General features: G+C 30.7%; 1 protein-coding gene across 3 annotated transcripts in view; it reads right to left on the bottom strand.

Moving 5' to 3' along the window:
• LOC109536927 (hornerin) overlaps window positions 1–9,576 on the bottom strand; it is a 36,723-nt gene extending 27,147 nt beyond the window's left edge. For 2 of the 3 annotated variants that reach the window (XM_048663792.1, XM_019903406.2), the window contains exon 1: window positions 9,371–9,576. The gene's annotated coding sequence lies outside the window, so the exon portion shown is untranslated. The remainder of the gene's footprint in view (window positions 1–9,370) is intronic. The other variant, XM_019903405.2, reaches the window with a different exon arrangement.
• Between the last annotated feature and the right edge of the window lie 347 nt (window positions 9,577–9,923).

Here is a 9,923-nt window from a genome sequence, read left to right as displayed (position 1 = left end):
CGCAGTAAATATATTTCTTTAATTTACATTTATGTGTAGGCAGGCTGCCTATATCACAATATGCCTGCCTTTTTTTTTTAAATCCTTGCCTATATAGGCGCCTTTTTCTTCAAATTGTCTTGCCTTTAAATCCGAGCTTTAGTTATTATAATCATTGAAAAATGTAACAAGTAATGTTTGCTGATAATAAATGTAACTAATTTTGTTTGCATTCTTGACTGACTTTTTAACCGAATTTCGATATTGAGTGAAACTATTTATCGTTCTAAAATGCCAATTTATGTTTCAAAACGTGTGTCGAACCGCCTCAGGTAGGAAAAATGAAATTTACATAACATTGAATAGTTGCAGAAAAAATTGCTCTAATAACACTATGGAAAAAGGCTAAAAAACATACAAACAGAACAATGTTTAGAAAAATTCACAATTTTTCAACAAAGTTGATTGTAACCGTCTTTTTTATTCAATTTTATAATTTTTATTCAATTATAATAAGTTTTTAAATCTACCGTTAAAAATGTCTAAATACTTCACAAATTCGTCTTCAAGCATGTTAAGCAAAGAAAGTCTTTTAAGTCAGTTATATGGCGAACCCCCTTATTTTTCTCTAAGAAATTTTAAATTTCAACAATTATAATCGGCATTATTTAATACGTTGTAATAATCTGAGAGAGCAGTGCAATAAGAATAAACACAGAAATACATAAAAAGACAAGAATAGATGGACCAAAAAACCGCTCAACTCGACTGAAATCTAGATTTTTATTAGAATTTGCGAATGATGCTAATTTCTTAAAATATGCATTTTTCTGATAAATGGATTGATATAAAAAAACCAAGTAAATACACTATAAAAACAATTTGACTTTAAACAATATTAGTTAGTCAAAAGATCAAAACTTGCAGGTTTTAAATATTGAACAGTTCGCAAAAAGTTGATTAGAAAAACTCTCATGTTTTGGCCACATTGAACTAATTTTGGCCAAACCATATTCCTGTTATTTTCCATACGCAGCAAATAAATATTAATAAAGCGTTTAATGAAAAAATAGCAATAAAACAAACCTTTTGGATTTGGCAAATCATGTGACTTTGAAGAAAACCACATTGAGGTTGTGACTTTGACCCCAACAAGTCACAAATTAGGATAGCATATGAGCATGAATGCAATAATCCCGGGTTTTTAGCCACACGTCAATGATACTTTAAAACACAATGGATTTCTTTTCCAGCTTGTTTTGTTTGTCTTAATTTGGGATATGAAAATCGGATGTAGCCCGATTAGGGTAAGCGGGATTGCCTTGACAAACTCGTAAATATTTTAGGAAAATCAAGAGCAACTTTTAAACTGAGGAGCATTCAAGCTGCAGTAAGCAATATATTTATTTTATTAAAATAACTAATTTAAATTCAATGGAAAAAGCAAAATCTAAAGCAAAACGTGGTCGGTGATGCACCCGCAAGTTGATTCTATTTAAAAATGCAGGCGGTGAAGTTTAAATTCATTCTTAATTGAGCACGTTAAAAAGACGCAAATACGTGATAGTTAATAACATTTTTTCTCCTGTTGCATTTTAATAGATTTGTTTTCAATACACTACCGATTTATTATTTTTTCAATATTAAAATATGTATATCCGAATTGCTTGTTTCTAATTGTGCTAAAATGAAATTATACAAAGTGTAGATTGGTTTCTGTCATATTTGCATGTTAATGGCGCTCCTAAATCCTGATTGATGATATTGAAAAAAAAAATTTATGTGTTTCCATCGTGTTATTAAGTAGCATATCGTGTATGAAAATAAAGCCTAAAATGCGTCAAATATATATGTATCTTGACACACCCATGTCCAACTACCGAAAATATCTTCTACTAAAAATTAAAAGCTTTGCGGTCACCGATAGATTTATTAATCATTTTTATCTAATGCTTCTACCAATTTAGCTTTAATTATGCCCGATCAGCAAAACACTGTAACGCCTATTTTAATATATCAGATAATTTTAAAAGCTTTAAACTGTCGTAATTTATATTAATTTGTTCAACAAGAATTAAAAAATTTAATTAATCTTAAGCTATTTTTTATAGATTTGAGCAATCTGCTTGTAAAATTGGACCCAAAGGCTGAAGTGTTAACTTTTTAAATTTGATAGCGTAGGTTTCGGTAGGCGTAGGTACATTTATAAATCCATTTTTGAAGGCTTTATAAGCTCGATATAAGCTAGTGTGTGTTTTTCTCGTTTAGAGTCTTAAGCTAATTGTAGTTCTATGTGATCAATGGAGGATATAAAGCTTTGTCAGAGACTGTTTGTGAATTTAAAAATCGTCTTGTTATTCGCAAGCTAAGTATGGAACTAGTCTTAGTTCATTGAGGATCAATAAATTTAAATAATGACCATTTGGCGCCTTTAACACTAAGTTTCAATGCTATTTTGCAATTTAAATCGATGCTATATTTCAGGACATTTCAAATAGTTCAAATTAGCCTGACTGTATTAATGGCTATTAAATCGCGAGTTGAATGGCATTTTTCAATTCACTTTGTTTATCTTAAGTTCATTTAATTATTGCATTATCGGAGGGCTTTAATCAGCATTCCAATGAAATTCAACAACTGCATCCATTAGTCACTTAAATCAGCAACATCAAGCGTGCATATACAGTTATCGGACAAAAACTAGCCACCTTCATTAAATCAAGACCCAAAATTCTTATCGCGAGCTGGACCACAGTTATCTGAATTGCATTTTATTACGGAAACTGGTTCCGTTTTAACGAATCCGCGGGTAATTACTGTCTTTTCTTGGCAATAAAATCGCCAAAAAATGTTGCTGTTGCCCGTTTCCTTATTGCCACAAATCAAGCAAAACGAGTGTCCCGATCGCCAAAAAAAATATTTCATGAAAATCTGCCGGTCGCGGTCATTGAACGTTCATTGATTCCTCTGTTATTGTGTAACTTTGTGGTGCTAAATTTATGGATTTAATTTTTCAAGGAACTGAGCTTGAATGATTCATAATTAGAAGATTAAAATATTGTTGAATTAAAGACACTTATTTCAGATGTATCAAATATTTTTATTTGCCATTTTCTATGCAAATTTAAACAATTTAGACCGGACACTTTTTTGTGCAGTGAAACTTCCGCTTAATTCTAAATGGGCATGATTTATAAATGGATAGATAGAATTAGATCACGAAAACAAGCTTGTGAGGTATCATTTTTAAATTGAATAGTTTGCAAAATGCTTATTAGAATAATTAAAATTTAGGCTCAAAAGTTTAATAATACGGGAAGTAAGCAGTCATTGTCTTCAGACTCCATCGGCAATTAAAGTCGCTCACATCTGATTTAATGGTTTCGTATGAAGCATTCTGTTTAGCAAACAAATATTGTTTAAAAAATGTAAATTTTTTTTATTCAAATTTAACCAAACAGCGTATTTCCCAGCGTTCAGTTCCCAGTTAATTGTCATTCTAATCAAGATGGAATGTTATAATCCTTGAATTAAATTAGCCCAAAAAACCTTAAATCTATTTATATAGTGATTTGCTCATAGACGTACTCATCATTGATTCTATTTCAGGTCTACGTCTATAACAAAGAGCAACTAAAAGACGTAATTAATTCACAATTCGAAGTGCAACAGTCGATGTCGATGCACCATCAAAAGTTCGATACACCGTGACAATTATACTGTTAATAATTGTCTGACTATTGATCAGAAACAAATATGCTAGTGTTATTAACAGCAACATTTTATTCGGACATTTTTATGCAAGATTGTTCTTCTTTAATTTATTGTTATAGCAAAAAATACAGTCATTCAAGTGATACAAAATAGTGAAGTGTAATAAGATGACGCATATTTGTGGCAATTATAGGGTGCTTATTTCTTTCTTTCTTTCTTCCTTATCAATCTTTGAGTATTTGACCAATCATTCAAAATTTACCCCAATAGCATAAATCAAATAATATATGGTTCATATTTGGAAACTTTTTCCCATTGTGTTTCTCGTTTTTTTTTTATTCGGTACATCAGATTTTTCTCGATTTCCCGTCAAGCGCACAAAAATGTTTTCACAAAAGTTCTTCTGGTGCTTCTAACTGTCTTCAGGTTAGGTGAGGCTGGAAATGTTTATAGTTTTATAAATGGCTCTTAAAAATTTTCCTAACCATTTTTTGTTTAAAATGCCTTTGTTTTTACTGCACTGGTTTGCATGCATTTTTTACACAATTGTTCAGTTTAGATTTGCACTTGCGTACGGTAATACCAGAGGACTATTAATATGCATTTAATAATTCAACAGTTTGCCCTCATAATTGAACGAAGAAGTCTAAAAATGAGTATAAAAAATTTGTCATAACCAGTTTGTTCGAAAACTGAATGCGACAATGGTTTTCTTTTTTACTTAAATAGTGTTTTAAAATTCACTCTAAAAGTGTTGTTTCTTAATCTTAATTTTACCGAAATCTGCATGAAAAAATCAGAAAAGGACATTTTTTAAATATTTTAATTCGAACCCAATGCTCTTGTGAAAAGTTGGAAATATTGCCTTTTAGTCCGACAAATATCGTATGGTAAATAAACACACAAGTTAAAAAAATTTAAAAATTGAAAAATTAATGTAAAGTTCTATAAATTAATTTTACGAAGTGTTTGTAGTTGAAAACGTATGAAAATAAATAAAAGATAAATAACCGCAACATATGTTCTTTGACTTAATCCTGATAAATAGCCAGTCAATTAAAAACGTGTTTGTTGTATCAGTTTCTCATAATCTTTAAGCTGCCGCTCTTAAAAGCTGCTGAGTGGCAAAAAGCTCAAAACCCTGCAAATTAAATTAAATCGCTTAAATATAAGTGAATACATGCAGTAATGAGATTAAGGCTTTTACATATTTTTTATTTAGTAGAACATTGTTGATTTTTTGCCAATACCGATTGATACAGAAAGTCTAGTAAGCACTTGAGCAACTCATTTATGTAAAATTATATAGTCTGTCTTTGTTCGATTTTAGCTAACGGAATAAGTGCAAATTTACTTCTATGTACATTTGTATTTATACACCACCTACCAACATGATGATTTATTTATGATTCCACAATTATTATGTAGATTTAAAAACGTATATACTTTTGTTTGTCTCTTTATCGAGAAACGGGTAAAAGCCATTGATCAATGTCGAAGTTTTAGTCTCATACTGACATGATGAAGTGAGTTTTAATTTTGTTGCAAAAGGATGCAGCAGAAAGGCATTGCCCATCAAACCGAAAGCTAACTTGGGAAAAAGCGATGAAACTTGATCAGGACCGGTCATCCGGCAACTCTTCTTCGAATTGCGGTTTTTGCTTTAATTGAACATCGACACGTTTTTCTTCCAAAGCTATTCATTTTCTCGAAAAAAGCTGGATTGATTGTTCATCAATTGTGTAGGCATTTTCATTTATAAATGGATTGACTCTATTTTGTGAAGTCTTTGTGTTGTTGCTGGTAAATAGTTAGAATCAATTTTTTTTCGTGGTATAAATCAAAGGAATTCGTTTTTCCATTAAAAAATTTCGATGTGAAAATTCTTTTACTGGTTTCTTTTAGTTCTTGATTTCTACTATCTTTGTAAGTCGATTTATTCCGAAGATTTATGTTCTACGATAATAAACATTAATAAAATCTTGCAGAGATTAAAAAAAATATATCTAAAATATTCTTTAAAAAATTTTCCAAATAGTAACCATCTCAAAAGAATTAAGATAAAGCCTGTCCTGTTGTAGCAATGATTTATAAATGTGTAAAACATTAACGGAACTTGAATGAATCAAATAAACAATACTCGTTCAATTTTGCCAATCATTTGGGCAACTGAACCGTCTTAAGTATCTGATTCAATACTTATTGCAAGTATGCAAGATGTGAAATTCTTTAATGATTTATCACTGCCAAGATTTTTATTTAGCGTTTTATTTTTTTTTCTGTTGTGATTCAGGAATTGCTTCAAAGTTATTTTAATGCCGTTTTTATCGTTCAGCTCTGTTTAGCTTAAGATTCCAAAGACAATTTCGAACCGAGAAAACCTGGTGCTAATGTTATTTATTTATAGTAGGAAACCAAATTATCACTGGTTCACATCTGATATTAGCGGCCAACGTAATGACACCAACTTTGTACGATTTAATTTAATATGATCAGATTCGCACTAGGTAATAACCCTTTATTTGCCACTTGGGAAAAAACTTGTTCGTTCCAGCAGCTGTCTGAAGTAGTAATCGCATTATACTTAAAGCTGGATTTGTAGCAATGTCGCTTAATAAATGTCGGTATTCTCTTCCAAAGCGACAAAACCGTCTTCTAGGACAATAAATTATGTATGTAAGAACTGCGATTTAGATTTAGGTTTTTTGCCATTTTGACCATTTTGGTCAAATCAATTTAGAAAGTCGGAGGCAAAGTGAAATCAAACTTTAAACGTTCTAACTCATAAATAATTTTTGGATAAGACCTGCGGGAGTTTTTTTCCAGCCTGTAAAATTATCAATGCAAAATTCCATGGGTATTTCAATAATTTAATTGAATGTCAACAAGACATCAATAAATTTTCAATAAAGCTTCTAAAAATTGACTAGTTTTTCAGAGGAAATTGAAAATCAGGAAAAATAATGTTGAAATTTGAAACCTCGAGGTGCCGATGATTTTTTATCTCAATGTTCACATACACAATTTTTCTGAAATTTTTTGAACCACAATTCTTAACTTTTAAAGAGTGAAATGGCAAATATTGCAAATATTTAAAGACTAGTGCTAATTTCTCAACTACAGGGAAATGTAGCCAGCCGTAAGGACATTTCGATAGATTTCATTGAAAGCCATGTTTTCAAACTGGCTTTTTCGTTGGAAATCGAAAAAAGAAGGAATTGGAAAAAGAAAAAGAATCGACGATTCCATTAATATCTAGAAAACTGTTGCGAAAAATATGCCGCCATAAAAGACATGACAATTTTTCTGGGAAACCGTGACTTGATTAGGCTTTAAACTAATCGTAAATTCCTCGCTTCAAACCAAAAAAATATATTTTTTGGTAAATACTGTGAATAAATTAAATATCGGATATATCCTTCAATCTTCACAGTTTAAAAAAAGCTTGTTACATGTTTTTCTCGGAAACTATAGATTAGCGAAAGAAATTGAAGCAAAAGTGTGAAAACGTAAATTTTTTGCTTATAAATAACATTGATTTGCAGTTGTATTACTGGTCAAACAGTTGAATGAATTACTGCAAGTTTCGGGAGAATACTTTTCTACAAACATGTAAAAAAATAATTTAGAAAACAAATTTTGATGAACTAATAATGTTTGGTTATAATGTGTTAGAGCTAATTATGAAATTAGTAGTTTTGATATTATTTTTAAAAAAAATTATTTAAACTGAATTCGTTTCTAAAGCTTATGCAGTTTTTTAAAAGGGCAAGTTTGAAACTCGTCAATGGGTTGCATTTTTATTTTGCTCTAATTGTATTTCGATTTTACGAACATTTTTTAATAGGACAAGTCTGTAGAAGTTGTCGATTTTTTCAACAAGATCTGAGAAAATCAATATCAAAATTTAAATAAATAACGACCATAAACTTTATGCTTAAATATAATTTAAAACAATTAATAAAAACTTTATTAGTGCTTATTAATCTTTTTTCAACACTTTTGTCGTTTCAATTTAGAAGAAACTAAAATATTTTGTTGTATTTGATGGAAATTTACCTTCAAAACCCAGATTTTGAAACCAACTGCCTTTTTTAATTATATTTCAATTTTCAAAATCTAAAAACCCGCACTGAAAAAATTTGAGATTAAGTTCACAGAAAAATCAGAAATCAGAAACAGAAATCAACAAACAGACCAGTAATCGATTAAGATTACAATTGATGGTGCAAATAATCGATCAAGTTGAATTCGTTAAAGCCTTACAATTTGAAATCACAAAATGGTAACCTTGGCATTACAAAATCCATGAGAAAGTTTACACAGGTCGTGACAAATGCTCAATAAGAATCCATTCATTCATTCTAGTGGATGTTGCAATCGAAATCCATTTGTAACAGGTAAAAATTGCATTTGTCGCGATCAAACTGAGCATTTATTATTTGAAATTGTTACTAACGAGACTCTAACAGTCTGTTTTAGAGCTGCCTGAGCCAAAGGGTTAATTGACTTCTTAAATGCAAGCAATATTTATGTGATGGTCTCACATGAAAGCCTCAAGACCACATGCCCACAACGCCTACACCAAAGAGCCACCTCATAAATTTACTAATCTGAAAATTTACATGTTGAACGAGCATTTCCATTTGAAGATTTACGTTGTCAAACTTCATATTTTTCAAGCATGAAACATGAAAACTATAGTTTATTCGATGATGAACTGAACTAAAGATGTAGATCAAAACCACATATTTATTACCAAAAAATCAATAAATATGCGCATTTTGTCCCAACTAAAACCAGATGAACTTTATAAAAAAAACTATTGAGACGGAATATGGAGAAGTTGATAGGTTTGGGCCTCTAAATAGACAAAGAGAATTACATTCACGTTAGATCACTCGCAGATGACCACACGTCCACTACGCATAAATCAAACACTTTAAATCATTTTAATTCTTCAGCTGTCTGTTGAACAATATTAAACCTATGCACTTAAGGATTATTGCGAAGAATAAATAACAAGAGTGAGATTAAATAGTTCCTTCTTTCCTTATCTGAAATTGCATCGGGCACTGAACGAAGTGAATGAAGCCGATCTAATCGGAGTTTTGTGCAAAAGTTATCAAATAAAGTAGTGTAAAATATCATTCATTTGCTTGCTTTTTATTTTTTGATAAAAGTGCCAATAAGGTGATTTTGCTCCGGAAATTAAATTTCATTTTTACATTGTTTTACGCAGAAATACAATTAAAATTATTTGTTGGTAAATCAGGAATGGCATATTGGGAAACGGTTTAAGAAATATTTGTTTTTTCGGTGCACAAAAGTATTTGCCCTAAAAAGACATTTTGATTTATTAAAATATAATTTTTATTTCTTGGTGCACTAACAGAAAGGCATTAAATTTTCCAGAATGTTTGTATGTTACTCTTTGCGAAATTCTCACTGAGACAGTCAATTTTTATTTAAATAACACCTGAGTTTCAAATCGTAATATTTAAAATCTTTTATCGGTTTCACTAATTAACTTAAAACTAACTCCAAGAAGTATTTGAGTCTGAACAAAATTTTATTACTTTTATTGTGTATTTTACTCATTGACTTATTTCTGTTTTGCCAAACCTACTAACGACTTATTTTAAAAAAGCCATTTAAATATTAGAATATTACTTACTAAACACTTCGGCAGTTCTAAACTGTTACACCGAAAAATCACTCTTTTTTTAATACCAAAGTTGGATCCAACTTTGTAAGATAAGTAAACCCGCACTAGCACAAAAATTTTAAAAAATTATAAGTATTTTTAATAAAGTATTGAATCAGGTAGATAAGTACTGATTTTTGTGTGAAAAGATCGCAAATACTTTGAGGCAACCACTAAGCGCCCCGTGCCTTTATACGCATCCCCACCCCGAAGAGCTTTTCGCGAAAGAAGATCGTTACAGAAGATGTCCACCTCTGACGAAGAACCAAACAGACCAAGCGGAGGTCGCAAAAAATTTTAATGCGAACACGCCGCCGGCATCGGAATCGTACCAGTATTGTTCGAATTCTTCAGGTACGATTGATTATTGATCATACTTGATAGTCAGCACAGGTCATTATTTTTGTTTTCATAAAGTACAACTACAGTAATGAACATTCTAGATCAGGAATCATGTTTTCGGGAACATTATTATATCATGAGAAGGAAAGTTCAGGTGAATCTTTAGAGGATACTAGAAATG

This window comes from Dendroctonus ponderosae, unplaced genomic scaffold (assembly GCF_020466585.1).
Source record: "Dendroctonus ponderosae isolate FM_Combo_2020 unplaced genomic scaffold, Dpon_F_20191213v2 Dpon_F_20191213_2, whole genome shotgun sequence".
NCBI classification, from domain to species: domain Eukaryota; kingdom Metazoa; phylum Arthropoda; class Insecta; order Coleoptera; family Curculionidae; genus Dendroctonus; species Dendroctonus ponderosae.
This window is presented reverse-complemented; position numbering and strand designations above follow the sequence as displayed.